The 16631-nt window shown below is 54.4% G+C and overlaps 2 long non-coding RNA genes across 2 annotated transcripts in view; both read right to left on the bottom strand.

The window, feature by feature from the left end:
• Window positions 1–16631, bottom strand: part of LOC137486353 (uncharacterized) — a 417767-nt gene that overhangs the window by 147731 nt on the left and 253405 nt on the right. The window lies entirely within an intron of this gene.
• LOC137486327 (uncharacterized) lies at window positions 926–4518 on the bottom strand. Its single transcript, XR_011005691.1, has 2 exons — window positions 2001–4518; window positions 926–1882 (listed from the first exon to the last, which is right to left on the bottom strand). It is a non-coding gene; the product is annotated as an uncharacterized lncRNA (long non-coding RNA).

Below are 16631 nucleotides of genomic sequence, written 5' to 3'. Positions count from 1 at the left end.
CCCCTTGGTTCTGCTCAGGGGTTCCCGCTCAGAGGAGTTCTCTCCCTTTGCTCCCACAGCTGCTGTTGCAGGGCTGGTGCCGGCCCAGCTCCGGGGGAGGTTCAGCCGGGCTGGATTAGGGAATTTTTTCCCAGACTTTCAGCACAGGCACTGCTGTGGGTGTGCACTAGAGGGTGGTGCAGCCTTGCATGCCCTGAAATCCTCCCGGGCTGGAATCGCTCCCTGCTCACACTTAGAGGTGACAATTTGTCTTTACAACACGGGTGTGATCCCTGTGACACGAACAAACCGTGCGTTCTCTCCAAACCCACTAAGCCTGACTGCCGAGAGAATTTTTACAAAGAACTCAGGTTTGTGGGTTTTCCTGAGGGATCAGAGGAACTCAGTGAGGCTCTTCAGGCTCAGCTGGGCTGTGATTTACAGGATGACAAGAGGTGGGGACCGGACAACTGAAGCCATCGTCAGGCACCCTCACACTCCTGAATGCTCCAGAGCACCTGCTCCTCAGCAGAACAGCCTGTTCTTGGTGCTGTGGGCTCTGCACCCACTGGAAAATGGTTGGGAACAATGAATGGGATGTGGTGCAGGTGGCTGGAGGGAAGATGGACAATGAAAGGAGTGTCTGATAAAGGCTGGAGCAGATGCTGCACAGCAGAAAACAAAGTTATCTCTCTCCAAGAGATTTTTCTGGCAGAGCTGCTGCAAGATTCAGGCTTTGCAGTCTCCTTTAGGTTAATTCTGGTGAGTTGTGCACTGTGGGGAATTTGGTTTGTGACTTCTGTAAAAGAGGAGAAGTTCCCCTTATCCAGCTCCTTGGGATGAATGTCTGTCTTCAACTTTGGAAGAGTTGCATCTAGCCCAGAAAATGAAGTGACATGAAAAATCTTGTTAACTCCTGTCCTGGTTTCAGCTGGGAGAGAGGTAATTTTTCTTAGTTATTTAATTACTTTTTCAGTATAATTCAATCTTTTGAGGGCAGAGAACATCCCTGATTTTGCGTGTAGGTGCATTAAAGGTGTTTCTATCTGCTCTAAATGCTATTTGAGCTCTCCTCAGGCTGGGGCTGTCTCAGGAGGTGTGTTTGGAGGTGCCCAGCAGCAGGGCTGTGTGGGGCAGGGCTGGGCCACAGCCTGGACCTGGGTGCTCTGAGTCTCTCTGGAGGCAGAGACAGAGCACATGGGGCTCTGCAGGGTCTCCAGCCTTTATTCCAGTTTTGATGGGTGACACACAGATGCTGCTCTATGTTCCCTTTTGTACAGCAGTCAGAAGCCTGTCCTGGCACACAAGTGCCACTGTTCCTCCAGCTGTGTCTGTGGATAGGAGTCCTGATGGAGCAGCTTTGCAGGAGGAAGTATTTCTGCACTTCCTGTGTGTGCAGCTCTGGTAGATCCTTCTGTGACCTCTCTGCTCTCTCTCCACTCTCCATTCTCACCTTAATTTCCCCACCAGGCTGTTTTGTTAACAAGGACCAAGCTCCTTCCTCATGGCTCTGGACCCCAGTCATGCTCTGGGTGTCCTTGCCAGCACTCTTCTTCCACCAGGGCCAGGCTCAGCATTAAAAATAAGAGGCAATTCAGCATCTCAGAGCTTCAGGTTGGTGCAAAACTGAGGGCAGCTCCACCCAGGGTCACTCAGTGCTGAGGACACATCAGACAGGGTTGCTGCCACGTGGTTGCTCCAATTCGTGGATATCCTCTGCATTCCCTGCTCTTCCCCAAGTCCCTTCCCTGTTCTTGCCCTCTGTGGTGCAAAAAGGACCATCAGCAAATTGAGGAGAATCCAGCAGCACGTGGAGCCCACACTAAAGATAATGAGGTCAGTCCAGCTGGAAGGAGAACTTCACCAAAGCAGCCGAACCATCTGTGTGGGTGGATTTTGCCTGCTGGACCTGCCAGGGGAGTTTGAGAAGGACGAGGCTGCACAACTGGAGGCAGTGAAACCTGCTTCCTTTTCTAGCAAAACAATTGCACAAGGGGCAAAGGTGTCTCAGCTGGACTGACAGAGCTGCCTTGGGTGAGTCTGTGCTCTGCTTCTCCTCACCAGCAGGGTCTGTGCCCAGGGAAGGGGAAAAACATCCCTGGGAGATCACAGCCTCACATCTGCCGGTGTTGGAGAGAGCAGCCCAGGAGTGAGAATCGAGGTCTGTCCTTCTTCAACAGCTTCTGTGAATGCCATCCTATGGCAAGAAAGTGTGAAAGAATCAGCAGGGTTTGGGTTGGAAGGGATCTTAAATCCCATCCCACCCCCTGCCATGGCAGGGACACCTTCCACTGTCCCAGGCTGCTCCAAGCCCTGTCCAGCCTGGCCTTGGGCACTGCCAGGGATCCAGGGGCAGCCACAGCTGCTCTGGGCACCCTGTGCCAGGGCCTGCCCACCCTCAGATATTCCTGTGGCAATTCCTGTAACCAGCCCTCCAGCCTGAGCCAGAATAAACCATGCTGGTTCTTGTGCCATTGTCATAAAAAACCAGTCCAGGACTCAAGAGACAATTGTTATTGTAGTTTTAATATTCATTTTTTCCCTCAGGCCAGCATCAATTTGCTGTACCAATGCTGAGTTGCCTGATGAGGGTTAACAGAACAAAGAAGTGATGAAATGTGTACAAAGTCCTGGTAATGAATCATTACCAATCTGATACAAAGCAACCCAGTGATTAGGAATGCAGTTTCATATTACCACTTTTTCAGGCACAGTTGTAGGTAGAAGCAAGTAAATACCCTCAGAAGAAATGTGTCTCATAGCATCTGTTCTTTCTTCTGTTAATTATTGACTCATGTGATCCTGTGGAAAGGAGCTGACAGATTCTGCAAAGCCCCTTGTTCTTTTTAACTCTGAAGCTCCATTTTCCTCTCTGCTCTGGAGGCTGAGAGCTGCTCTGGCAGTTTGTGTCCACTCTCCTCTCTGCTTCCAGACATGGAAGGAAGGGAGCCCTGGTGTGCTGAGAGAGGAAAGAGAGTGCTGTGGCTGCAGTGCTTTATTCCCCTGGGCTCACACCTTGGTCAAGGTGTCATCAGTGACTTGTGAAACCAAGCCTGGGTGCCAGCAGCAATAAAACATCTGCTCCAGTGGGTCACAGGCAGGTTTGTTCCCAGCCCACACTCTCCAAACCAGCACCATGGTCTCTGCTCAGTCTCCACTGAATAGTCACAGAATTGCAGAGGGATTTTTACAGATTCCTTGAAGAGCAGCCAAATGGCAAGGAAGGGAATCTGTTTTCCATCTCACCTACACCCAGCAGGACAACATTCATGGGCTTTGGCTGTGGAGATGCAGGAAACAGCCCTGCAACCAACTGGGCCCTGCTTGGGGGATTTGGGGACACCAGGACCTCCAATCCACCTTGGCCAGTGCTGTGTCTGAGCAGAGGGACTTGCACTTGCAGGTATTTGTGGCCTGACTCTGCCTGGGGGGGGGTCACTGGACCTTTTTGTATGCCACAGGAATTTTGGGCCATGACCCCGTGGCCTCTTGCAAAAACTCCTTGTCCTGATGTTTCACTTTGACCTGTGTGGGAGGTTTGGTGTTTCCAAAACTTGTCTGCCCTGGTAGCTGGAGGGATCCTGCAGCCTTTGGGCTCCAAAAGGGAAATGCAGATCATTGTCTATGCAGTGAAACGCAGGAATTTCTTCTAAAAAGCCAAAAATTGCAGCAAGGTTTAGGTCAAGCCTGATTTACTGTAAAAAAAAAAAAAAACAAAACAGTTGTTGCTGCCTTTTGGTGATGCACCTTGGGGGTTGTGAGAGTTCTGGGTCAATAGCGAGCTTCAGGAAGGTGGGTTTTTCCCGTTTGTTACTCAGCCACACCGCATTCCAAGTGGAAGAATGGGATGATGGATGCTTCCCAGGAGCCTGAAGGAATGTGATTGTTGGTGTTGCAGGGTGCCCTTGGGGCTGCAATGAATATAAATGTTAACTGGCACCTACCACCTCTGGTTCTTAAAATCTCTTTAGGAGTAAAGAGGCTTAGATTGACACCCAAACTGAGGGAAATAGGCCCTGGGGAGCAGAGGGACACAGTCCTGTTCCTCAGGGCCTTTGCTCCAGCAATGCACAGCCCAAACAGTGGGAATGCTGCAGCAGTCGGGCTTGCAAGGGTGAAGGGCTGGTGACTACTCAGTTATTCTGGCTTTAAATTCCAGCCCAACCAGCTGGACTGAGCCTTGGACAAAGAAGCTTGGCCTCATGTCCACCCTGGTTTTACAAAGGAATTTCAAACCTGCCCTGGCTGCTGCTTAGGAATGAGATGTTGTCATTGCTGAGGAGCTCAGCTGCATCCCTTCTGTGTGTGCTTCAGGCTTCTCCTCTGCATGGCTTTGTGCCCCACCAGAACTGGGGCAGACTGCTTTGTCTCTCAAAGTTTGCTTTTCATTCCCTGCTCTCCAAAGCCTGCCTGAGTTCCAGGCCCTCTGACAAAACCCCAGGTCCTGCTTCCCTCTCACTTCAAGCTGGGGAGCTTTTCTCCTTTCCCAGAGCCCCCACCCAGGTTCCACCAGCTTGTCCTTGCTGTGGGGCTGTGTGAAAGCAGCAGCAGGGACAGGGTGAAGGGTGCTGGCTCTTCATTAAAGCCCTTTGCAGAGCAGTGGAGAATTGGGGGAGCAGCTCAAGGCTCTGGCCTGCAGGTGAGCTCTGTTTGGTGCCTGTGTTATGTGATAACGCTGTATACACATTTTATTGGCTGATCTCTGGGTACTGATGGTTATCAAACAGGTCAAGAGCCCAGCTGTTAATTGCTCCCAACCCTTAGGAATCCACAGGGAGTTTGCAGACTGCTGCTGGGCTCTGCTGACAGTGGTTGGACACATGAAGGATCCTCACAGGTGCTTCTGCTCCCACCAGACTTCTTCAGGGGAACACCAAGTCTGTGCCCTTGGGCTGAAGTTGTGGAATCACAGAATCCCGGACTGGATTGGGTTAAAAGGGACCTTAAAACTCATCCCACCCCTGCCATGGCAGGGACACCTTCCACTGTGCCAGGCTACTCCCAGCCCCAATGTCCAGCCCGGCCTTGGGCACTGCCAGGGATCCAGGGGCAGCCACAGCTGCTCTGGGCACCCTGTGCCAGGGCCTGCCCACCCTGCCAGGGAACAATTCCTAATTCCCAATATCTCATCTAAATCTACCTTCAGGCTGAGGGCAGAGAGGAAACACCAATATGCCAGGGCTCCCCACTGCTGTGAGGGGGGTCCTGTACCCCCTGTAGCCCATGGCCACCACAGGGGTCCCTCAGCAGCACCCTGCCCTCCCAAACTGAGCTTTAATCACTCTAAAATCTACATTTTTTTTACTCATTTGTCCAAGAACTTACTGCTCATGGCTAGTCACAGTTTGGAATCAGCTGCTGTGGTCTCAGCTCACGAATGGTTGGCTTTTCTACGTTATGTAGTATTAAGTATTATTTTTGTTCAGATGTTGAAGCATCTCTTACAGATCTGAGTGAGTTGTTAGGAGTTATTCTGCTGCTCCTGCCCTGGTAATGTCTCTCCCTGTGGGAAAAGCTTCTCTCCCCTGGAACAAAGGAGTCACGTTGGGTTTACTCATCAAAACTTGCATATGTATAAAATATCAGTGTTGTCCTTGGTCTCCAAGCCCCCACCACGTCTGACTCGTGCCATACATTAGAACCCATCACCCGCAGCCTGGCAACTCTCTCCGTTGCCATGGGAACAGCTCCACTATCCTTTCGTGGAGAACCTCAGATATTCCCATTTTCAGAGCTGCTAGAACACCTCCAGTCCTGGCTGCTTTCATTCACTTGCTCCACTCCCAATTTAGAGTTACTCAGCACTTCTGGGCTCCTCATGAGTTGGCTGAGGGAAAGTCCCACAGCACTTTGGAGGTGCACGTTTGTCTGGGGCAGTGATGCTGCCCTTGGGTTGATTTCATGTGCAGATCCATCATGGAATTAGCATTCCCCAATGTGTGTTAAATTGGTACTTCATAGAAAATTATCAGAGCCCTGGCTACTGCACACTTGTCTGTGCTTACACACCCAAGGCTAAAAGGTTCTGAGGAACCTCTGACCTCGGGGGGGTGAGGTAAGCTGGGTTAGGTGGGCAGCACCTTCCCCGTGGTGAGTTTATGGTGGGAGGGTTGTGATGTGTTTGTCACACCTGAATTGCACTGCCCAGCTCTCCCTGTCTGTGTAGGAGCTGTGGGATGGAGGATCCTGGGGGTCCCTGGGCTTGCCTTTCCTCAGGGCCCCTTTTTCTGCAGTTGGCACAGCTCCATTGGGCACAGGTTTGGTTCTGGATAACCATAAATAGTTATTGAGGGCTTATTATTTCACTTATAGAAATATTGCACTGGAAGAACATGAATTTTGAGTAAGATGGTTTTAAAAACAATAATTGGGGGAGGATTTTTTTTTAATTATTCATACAACTGTCATAGCAAGACACTTTGTGCTTTTATCCTGCTAGAAACTCCAGGCACAAATATTGCATTGTGTCCATGGTGGAAAAAAAAAGGAGAGGCTGAGGGCATCTCAGGGTGTTCAGATCCTGGCACAGGCTGCCCAGAGCAGCTGTGGCTGCCCCTGGATCCCTGGCAGTGCCCAAGGCCAGGCTGGACAGGGCTGGGAGCAGCCTGGCACAGTGGAAGGTGTCCCTGCCCATGGCAGGGGTGGAACAAGATGAATTCTAAGGTCTCTTCCAACCCAAAGCAGTCAGGGATTCTGTGATCTGGTGACATAACCAGATGTCAGCTAGTTCCTCCACTCTAAAGGAAGGAGGTCGAGGGGCTGGGAGAGGAGCTGTGGTTTGGGGAGCCTGGATGCTGTGGCCACAGCTTTCCTGCACATCAGGAGCCTGTCAGAGCCTCCCACCAGGAAAACAGCAGCTGAAGGTTCAGGTAAGGGATAACAGCGAGGAAAACAAAATAAGAGAGTGAGAAAACAGCAGGAGAAAAAATTCTCAGCTGCAAAATACTCAGTAACACTCCTGAACAAGAATGGCTCGGTGCAGCCCCAAATCCTGAGGCACTGGGAAGAGCCAGCTCGGAGGATCCCCAGCCACTGCCGGGGGGTTTGATTTATTCCTCGCAGCCAGGCACTGCTCCCTGCCTGTGCCGGTGCTCGGGCACGGCAGCCAAGTCTCCCCTCCACCCCCAGAGGGGCGGCTGCTGCTGCCACCCAGAGCGGGCAGCTGCGGCTGCGGAGCGATGCGGACACAGCCGTGAGCCAGAGGGGCACCGGGGGCTGGATGTGACCCAGCCCGCGGGGGGAGCGGCCGGAGCCGTGCCTGTGCTGCTGCCCGCGATAGGCACCGGGCTCTGATCCCCCGGGGATTTCTCCAGCGCTCCCTCACTCGCACAGAGCCCAGCCCGCTCTCAGCAGCCACCTTCGCATCCCTGCGGCTTCCCGGAGCCCTGCCCGCAGCAGCGGCTCCCCCCGAGCAAATGTCACCTGTACCCAATGAAGCAGACCCCGAGGTGCCGCGAATGGATCCCAGGATTCTCATTTTCCTTCTCTATGTGATGATCCTGCACGAGCTGGTGAGTGGCTGGATGGAGTACCAGAAGCAGATGGCCAAGCCAAAGAAGCAGGCGGGTCCGGTGTGGTCCTCCAGGTGAGCTGCTGCCTGTTCTGCTCCCGAAGGGGCACATCGGGGCTGTTTGGATGGGGAGGATTGTTTTTGGTGCATCCACCGGTCCTGATAAATGTGTCTGTGTCTGTCTCATCTGCTGGGCATTATGCACTGAGGGGGGATTAAGGTCTGTTAATCCTTTGAGCCTGCATCGTCTGAGCATCCCGTGCATTTGACACACTTGCAGATAAACATGCCTGTCATTTGCCTGGGGCTTTTTTTGGGATTTTTTTCCAGTGGAAATGTGCTGTAACTCAGCATATTTGCTGTGACTCAGGTTCCCAATCACCAGACCTGGAAGAGAAAAATGTGGGTAGCACAAGGAGCTACGCTTCATGCATGATATTCATCAATGAGGCACAAACCTCCAGGGACTGCTTGCAATCAGAGTATTTCATGTTAAATCACTACTGTGCATGTCACTATCTCTCCGTCTCCTCCCACTCCCTGGGCTGTGCCCACTACACCAATCCCTTGTTTTCTGCCCAACAACAAAAATGAGCTGGAGAAATAAGGGCAATTAATGAAAAATGCTGCATATCTTTAAAATTCAGATCTGTTCCTGCAAACATTATTTACGTGCTGTTCACATGTAACAGTGTTTGGAGTCATGGTTGGCTTGGTTGGGGTCTTATCAGGAAGAATATCTGGACATCAGATATTCCTTGTCTTCCATCAGTCCTGGGATTAGGGAATCACACCCCAAAATCCACCTCCTGCCAGATCTCAGGCCATGGCACAACAGCCCCTCAGAGCTTTGGACCTAAAAATGTGCTTGTGACCCAGTTTGCTCCAGGTCTGGCTGCTGCAGCTCGAGTGCACAGAGCTCTCAGCTCAGTCCTTATCCTAATCCTCTGATGTGCATCATTCCCAGCCACAATTCCAGCCCTGCTGTGCCTGGTGCTGCACAAACACCCCCTGAGGTGGCTCCATGGATAAACCCCCCAGAGAGAGCAGTGCTGTGAGGATGCACCCATGGCTCGCTGGAAATCAGCAGCTCCCAGCCCCTTGGTCCACAGCTCAGGAATACAATCCCTGGCTGGATTTCCAGACCAGCAGAGCTCAGCTGCACCTTGTGCAAGTGAAATTACCAGCACTGGGAACACTGCCACGGGTGGAGACAGCACAGAAATAGCTTGAAAGGGATGGGGCTGGCTGGGTTCTGATCGAGGTCAGAGGCAGATTTCCTCTCTGTCTCCAAGGCAGAGTGCAGGGAGGAACTGGGACACAACTTGCACTGAGCTCAGGGCACCCTGATGCCAGAGAGAAAACCTAATGGACTAATTTGGGTTACTCTATGCCACCAAACAACTTGCATCAAGCAGCCAGAATAACGTTGCAAGACTGGGGGTTTTTAAAGAGAATTAGGTACTCCATCAAACCCAAAAAACATCCCCAAGAGCTGCCACATCACCCAGCCTCGTTTGGGACGTGGGACCAAGCTGGCTGATCTGTGCAGGGCTCCACATCCTGGAGACACCCCAGCCCTCTCCATCGGGGCTGGGTGTGCAGCCCACCCTGCTGTCACAGCCGTGCTCCTGCTGCTCCTCCAGCTGCCCCCAGCTTGGAAAGCAGAGCCACCAGGTCTGTGTGGATCACCTGGATAATTCACAGATTGCACCATAAGCAGGTCAAGCTCTTTGACCCAGAGAACTGTGGAATCACAGGAGGAACTGGGATCCTTTTAGTGGAATTAAGACTGTCCCATGTGGACTCTCTGGTTCTGGTGTAGCCTGGTCACGCACACCCCTGCTGCAATAATGTGAGGTGTTCTTGACTGATGAGCCCAAGAGGTTTCCCAGTGCCCAGAGAGCACAGCTGGAACCAGCTCTTCATCCTTCAGTTTGGTCCTGGGCTCAGAAAGTGCTCAGGAACAGCTGCCACATCTCTAGCCTGACTGTCCATGGAGTTCAGGCCGTGGCTCAGCGGTGGGGAAAAGCTTCCTCGTGCCTTGCACCGGGCCAGGACCGGCACAGCACCTGGTCCAGAGCGAGAACAGGGAGCTGGGACACCCAGCTCGGCCCAGCCCAGCCTGGCCCAGCTCAGCTCAGCCCAGCTCAGCTCGGCCCAGCCCAGCCCAGCCCAGCTCAGCCTGGCCCAGCTCAGCTCAGCTCAGCCCAGCCCAGCTCAGCCTGGCCCGACCCAGCCCAGCCCAGCTCAGCCTAGCCCAGCTCAGCCCGGCCCAGCTCAGCTCAGCCCAGCTCAGCCCGGCCCAGCTCAGCCCGGCCCAGCCCAGCCCGGCCCAGCTCAGCCCGGCCCAGCTCAGCCTGGCCCGACCCAGCCCAGCTCAGCCCAGCCCAGCTCAGCCCGGCCCAGCTCAGCCCGGCCCAGCTCAGCCCGGCCCAGCTCAGCTCAGCCCGGCCCAGCCCAGCCTGGCCCAGCCCAGCCTGGCCCAGCTCAGCCTGGCCCAGCTCAGCTCAGCCCGGCCCAGCTCAGCCCAGCTCAGCCCGGCCCAGCTCAGCCCGGCCCAGCCCAGCCCGGCCCAGCCCAGCCCAGCTCAGCCCGGCCCAGCCCAGCCCAGCCCAGCTCAGCCCAGCCCAGCTCAGCCCGGCCCAGCCCGGCCCAGCCCAGCCCAGCTCAGCCCAGCCCAGCCCAGCCCAGCCCAGCTCAGCCCGGCCCAGCTCAGCCCAGCTCAGCCCAGCTCAGCCCAGCCCAGCTCAGCCCAGCTCAGCCCAGCCCGGCCCAGCTCAGCCCAGCTCAGCTCAGCCCAGCCCTGAGGCAGTGACCGTGCAGCCTCGTAGGGCTGGTGCCATCTGCAGCCAGGAGGGGCTGGTGTGCTCTGGGACTCAAGGGTTATAGGATTTTAGGAAGGGTTTGCAGACACTGCCAAGGCAGCCCCCCAAAACCTTCCTGTAAGAGCTTAACCCTGAGGTAGAGCGAGGCAGAGCTTGGATGGGCTGGGTGTGAGGGCACTGCCTCCCAGCACAGCCTGCAGCTGGGCCTGGGGACTGAGCCTCCATCTCCTGCCCCTGGGCCCGAGTGCCACCTCCCCAGCCCGGTAAAGGTAATTAACATCAACACTATGAGGAAAGTCTGTTACAAACAGCGAGCTAATTAGGAATTAGGACAGGAGAGTGCTCTCTCTGGACTGTAGCCTCAGCCCAGGCAGATTTCAGGGCTCTTCCTCCTTTGGTGGCTGTTGAATAGTAACAGACTCTGTTGTGAGGCAGCTTTTTCTCACATTCACAGCTTTTCCACAGCTCTCTTCCTCCGCTCCTGGAGTGGCTGGCGGCTGCCGCCCCTGCTCCATTCATCAGCCTCTCCCGGCACGGTCCCGGTCCCTGCTCACCCTTCCTCCAGTGCTGCGGGCAGGGGGAGCCCAGCCCAGAATCCCGGACTGGGCTGGGTTCGAAGGGGCTGTAAGGATAATTTCACTGCCCCCCACAGTGTCACTGTCCCAGGCTGCTCCCAGCCCTGTCCAGCCTGGCCTTGGGCACTGCCAGGGATCCAGGGGCAGCCCCAGCTGCTCTGGGCACCCTGTGCCAGGGCCTTACACCCTCCCAGGGAACAATTCCTGATTCCCAATATCCCATCCATCCCTGCCCTCTGGCAGTAGAAGCCATTCCCTGTGTCCTGTCCCTCCATGCCTTGTCCCCAGTCCCTCTCCAGCTCTCCTGGAGCCCCTTCAGGCCCTGGAAGGGCTCTGAGCTCTCTCTGGAGCTTCTCCTCTCCAGGTGAGCACCCCCAGCTCTGCCAGCCTGGCTCCGGAGCAGAGGGCTCCAGCCCCTGGAGCAGCTCCGTGGCCTCCTCTGGACAATGTTTATTGATGAAGCTGCTGGGGATCACAGGACAAGTGACTGAGCAGGATCTAGAAAGGAGGGAGGTCTCTGATCACCAGAGATCGCCGTGGACAGCCCTTTTGGCAAGAATGGGAAGTGCTTCACCCCGTGTGAATGTCACCCCAAATTCCTACAGACACTGCTGTGCCCACATCTCCCTCTGCACTGGCAGCACAAGGTGCACGTCTGCTGTGCCAGTCTTCTGCCAGCTTTGCAAATCTAGACGTGAAAATGGGGCCTGAAGGTGTTAGCCAGGAGGGAGGGGAGAAAAGCCTGGACACAGTCCCCAGGAGGAGGAGAAATGCTCAGGGCAAGTGGGTCTGAGTGTTCAGCTATCCCAGGGGAGCTCCGGGTGAACATAATCCCACCGCTCCTGCAGCTGAGCCAGCTCTGTGGCGCTGTCCCATCTGCATGTGCTGCAGTGAATCGTGGTGTGCTTGGTTCATGGAATGTTGGTTCACCCCCAGGATCAGCCCCTGAGAGAACCCAGGGTGGCAAAAATCCCAAAGAAGCGCCAGGGGTGCACATTGTTTGGTTTAGTGGTTTTAAGGAAAGCTGCTCAAAGATACTGGAGGTTTTGAAGGGGGCTGGTTGCAGTGGCCCCCGGCCAGAGGGGACGGTCCTGGGGGCTCTGGGTGTTTGTGGGGTTTATGGGGTTCTGTTTAGGGGGTTCTGAGCTGCACCTGTAGTTCAGCAGCTCTTTCCAAGACCTCCAGGAGCCGGGGCAGGGAAGGTTCCCATCACCCAGCAGGGACACAGCCCTGGAGAGGCTCAGCCTCGATTCTCTGCCCACCCTGAGCACCAGGGCAGGATCCAGCGCTCCATCCCTTGGCAGCAGCGGTGGTGAACCAAAATTCCCTGTCCTTTTAGGAGCCTCCACTGGGTGCAGGTGTGCCCCAGGCAGTAACGATGTCTTCTTGCTTTGTTCCTCAGCAGCAGCACCCCCAGAGCAGCCCCCTCCAGCTTCTCCAGGCCGCTGGTGCACTCGGTGCGCCGGGAGCGGTACCGGGACTGGAGGAAGCCGGGCAGGATCATCCGCAAAGCCTGAGCAGGATCTGTGGGGGCGTGGGGAGGCTGCTGAGCCAGAGCCAGCCCCCCTCAGGGTCTGCAGCACCTCCCACACGGAGAGCATCCTCCAGGGATCTGCGTCCTGCAGCTTGCCACGGCTGAGAGGGAACGAGCCCCTTCCTCCCGGGCACCCATCCCTATCCGGGGAGGAGCCACCACGGAGCAGCGGGATAGCCCGAGGTGGGACAAGGATTTTGCCACCCAACACCATGAAGTGACTTTTCTTTCTTCTTCCCCAAGGGCTGAGTGGATGGAGAGCAGATTTCCCAGGGGAAAATGGAATTTACTCCTGCATGGGCAGGAGTCTTCCTGGGAAGACTCCCAGTGGTTTCAGGCTCCTCTTCTCCCGCTCCAGGACTGCGTGGTCAGTCAGCAGCATTTCCCAAAGTGGCTGGAAAACCTTCAGTGTCCAGTTTGCCAGGAGGAGCTGCATCCCCTGGGACACCCACAGCACTTTGGGAATGCTGGCTCCCTGTTAAGTCTCATGCACTAAGAGCCTGCCAATTATTTTCTGCTTTTCCCCACCTTTGTTAAATGAGTTGCTCCAGGGAAGAGGAGGGAAAATGTCCTGAACCAGTGACTCAGAGTTATGTCACCAAATGCAATTTACTGCAATGGCCTTGTAATTAGCATTTTTGGAGCCTTCCCAGCAGCTGAGGCAAATAAATGTAAGAGACACTTTCTAATGAGCAGATAGGTGGGGAAGGAATACAATCATGCTCCTTAGACTCTGCTGTTTAGGCATAAAATCAGATTTTCGAGGCAAAAGTCAGTTGTGCCTCCTGCAGCCCACAGAGCTGGAATCGTGGAGCATGGAAGGATTCTGACACTGGGCTCTAACAGCAGCTGCCCATGGCAAAACTGCTCCGTATTTGCTGAACATAATGTTTGGCTGAAACACAGCCTGTTTTCCTCGTTGCCAACCATTTGTGAGCCTGACTCAGGCTCAGGCACATTATCCAGAAGCAGATAGGAAGGGGAGTCAGAATAGATTATGCATTCATTATCCAGAAGTAGCACATTTGCACATTTGTCTGCTGCTCAGTTGTTTGCAAATCATTCCTGGTGGTTGATGCTGTGTTTGTTCAGTCACCCAGGGCTGGAAGTTCCCAATCTTCTCTTCCAGGCAGGCTGGATCAGTGAATTGGATGTAAATCTCTGCTTTCACCTAGAGGAGATGAAGTTTCTACCTTGAAGTTCATGCCTTGTGTTGAGATGGTTTTGAAAAAGGAGGCAGAAATGGCTGTGAACAGTTTCTGTGCACTTCAAAGCATAAATTCTGTAAAATTGTGAAATTGCATTAAAAAAAGTTGTGAAATTCAGCATAAAACCTGAAATTGTGCCTCAGCTCTGGGACACTGGGGCTGTTCCCTTGTCCTGATCCATGCAGGTACAAGTGACAGCAGCAGATGGAGATGTCAGGAGGGAAAAAACTCAGAAGTGATCCTGTGTGCTGGGGGAGTTTGCTATCCGGGAGTTGAGAGTGTCTGCGGCATGTTCTCCCCGCTCTTCTGCCAGAGCCTGGGTGAGTCTGGGAGCTGTGGCTGTGGAAAAAGGGTTTGAATGAATTCCTGCAGTGGGGCAGGGTAGGGCTGGCCCCAGGGACCTCGCTGGGCTCCCAGCCTCAGCAGGACAGACAGCCTGAGCAGGGACAGAGAGGTGCACCTTTAAGGAAGGGTGAAGGGCCAGGACTGCCTTGCCCTGATGATCACATGCTGGATTTACCCTGTAAATATGATATTGCTTACTCCCAATAAACTCTTTTACATACACAGAACTCAGACTGTTCTCATTCAGCCCTTTTGTCTCTCTGCTGGTTTTGCCTTTCCCAGCCTCAGACCCAGTGGAGGTGTTGGCTGGAATCTGGGGGTAACCCAGTATGGATAAAAGCTGAACTTACAGTACAAATGTTCATGTTCTCATCCTTTATGCAGAGGAACGCAGGACTGCCAACCAGGGCCTGGTTTCGGATGGTTGTAGGTTTGGTTTGGGTGTTTTAATATTCAGGTCACTCTGCAGCTCTGTTGGAGAAAGTCCTGCCCAAGGAACGTGCCCTGGGGTGGGAGCTGGTGATGGTGGAGAGCTCAGGACCCATCAGGCTGCAGTGGTGTGGACCCCAGAGCCCTGAGGGAGTGGTGGAACCCAAAGCTGCGTCCAGATCCTGTAAGGACTCACCTTCCCCATGGCATTTGGGCTGACCAGGGTGAGGAGGACACAGCCAAGGGTGGCCAGTGGGCACCTGTCTGTACCTTCAGCCCCCTGGGGGCTTTGTGCCTGGCTCTGCACGCCTCAGCACCCCTGGACACACATTTCCCCCGTGCAGGAGAGGGGGGACTCCTCTGCAAGGAGAGGCTGTGCTGTGATGTCACAGTACACAAGGAATGCCTCTGGACAGGAATTCCCAAAATCCCCCTCATGTGCTGTAACCAGCAGTGCCTCTGACCCAAAACCAGCACAGCCACTGCACTGTGCTGGGATATTTGGTCCAAAAGAAGACACATGCCCCAAAACACCCAAAAAACCCCAAGAACCAGCACTTTATGGATGTGCAGGTCACAATGTGCAGCTTCCCCTGAGGGGAACAGGGGGAAGTTGCCTCATGTGGCTTCAGCTGGGGCACGAGGCTGTGGGGGCTGTTGGCTCTGCTCAAAATAGACCCTGTAGGCTGCACCCTAAACCACATTTTTGTCAGAAACTTCCCTTTTAGCTTGAATTTCAGTTTGCAGCCCTTTCACAGTGAGTCAGTGAAAGCCCCGGTCACCCTGGAGCTGCTCACAGGAGAGCTCAGGGAGGCTTTAAATCATCAAGTTTGGACCACCCATGGATTGACTTTCCTGCAGGGACTCTTTCCATCAGGTCCCAAAGAGTTCTTTGGGATGGAGCATCAGGATTTCACTCTCTGGGCTTTTAACCTCAGCTGTGGACGTGTCCTGCCTTACAGAGCAGAGTTGGCGTCAATGAAGGTGGAGGCAGTTTCACAGGTTGGGCTTGGATCTGCTGGAGCCCAGACACTGGAGATCATCTTCTGAACATCTCAGCAAAGCCCTCTCAGGATTTCCTTTTGCCTAGGAAGACATTTTCAGAAATTCCCATTTTCTGACCTACCACATGGTGCTTGTTTGTGGCATTTGGTGTGACCTGGAGACACAGCCCTGCATCCACAGCTCATGATGCCACCACTCTGCAGCTTGTCCGGGGCAAGCTGCCCCCACACCTGCTGGGTTTCAGTGCTGCAGCTGAGGTCAAGCCAGGCAACCCCCTACTGGTGTCAAATTCTGCCCTGGAGGGCACAGCTGCTCACATTTATTGGTGTCTGCAGTAGCTGGCAGCCCTGACTGCCCAGCTCACCTGGCACTGCAGCTGTGCACGCTCACCTGCCGGTGCCTGGGAAGTGATGCCACCCCAGCAGTTTGGGAAGTGATGCCACCCCAGCCCTGCTGAGCTCTGCCCCCTCGATGTTTCCTCTGGCTGGACCCTGCTCTCAGCAGGGCCAAACCACCCCTTCATCTCCATCCTCAGCTGCGCTCCACTCACGGTGTCTCCAAGCCCAGAGACTCCTGAGAGTCTCCAAGCCCAGAAGCTTCTGCTTTTTGGGGCATTTTGAGCAAAACCCAGCTGCTGCTTTTGCTGCCTGCAGTTGTCTGAGCTGCTGGAGTTTCACTGCTGACATCTCCCATCCACCGTACAGCCAGGGGCCCCAGAGCCTCCTCCTGCCCATCCCTTCTTGCCTGGGGAGTCTGAAGGAGCTGCTGCTGCTCTGCCAGTGCCTGCACTGCAGCCTGGCCCTCGTGGGAGGACAGGGTAAGTGTCCCCTGGGGCCCTGTGTGTGCTTTATTCACATTCTGCCTTCACAGGAATTATTTCTAAAGGCAAAGCTTTCCATGGGTGTCACCCCAGCACTGCTGGGCTTTGTAAGGGCTGCAACAGGTGAAGGGTTTTTTACATAAAGGGTGAGAAAATCTCTGTCATGCTCAGAGCTGGAGGGCTGGATGTGGGTCCTGATTCCTCCCCTTCACATCTAGATCAGCTCTGCTTATAAAATCACAGAATTCCTGACTGGTTTGGGTTGGAAGGGACCTTAAAGCTCCTGTTCCATCCCCTGCCATGTGCAGGGACACCTTCCACTTTCCCAGGCTGCTCCCAGCCCTGTCCAGCCTGGCCTTGGACATCTCCAGGGATGGGGCATTTCTACTGCTGCTCTC

This window comes from Anomalospiza imberbis, chromosome 21 (genome assembly GCF_031753505.1).
Source record: "Anomalospiza imberbis isolate Cuckoo-Finch-1a 21T00152 chromosome 21, ASM3175350v1, whole genome shotgun sequence".
Taxonomy (NCBI): domain Eukaryota; kingdom Metazoa; phylum Chordata; class Aves; order Passeriformes; family Viduidae; genus Anomalospiza; species Anomalospiza imberbis.
Note: the sequence above shows the minus strand (reverse complement) of the source record. Positions and strands in the feature narration are given on the sequence as shown.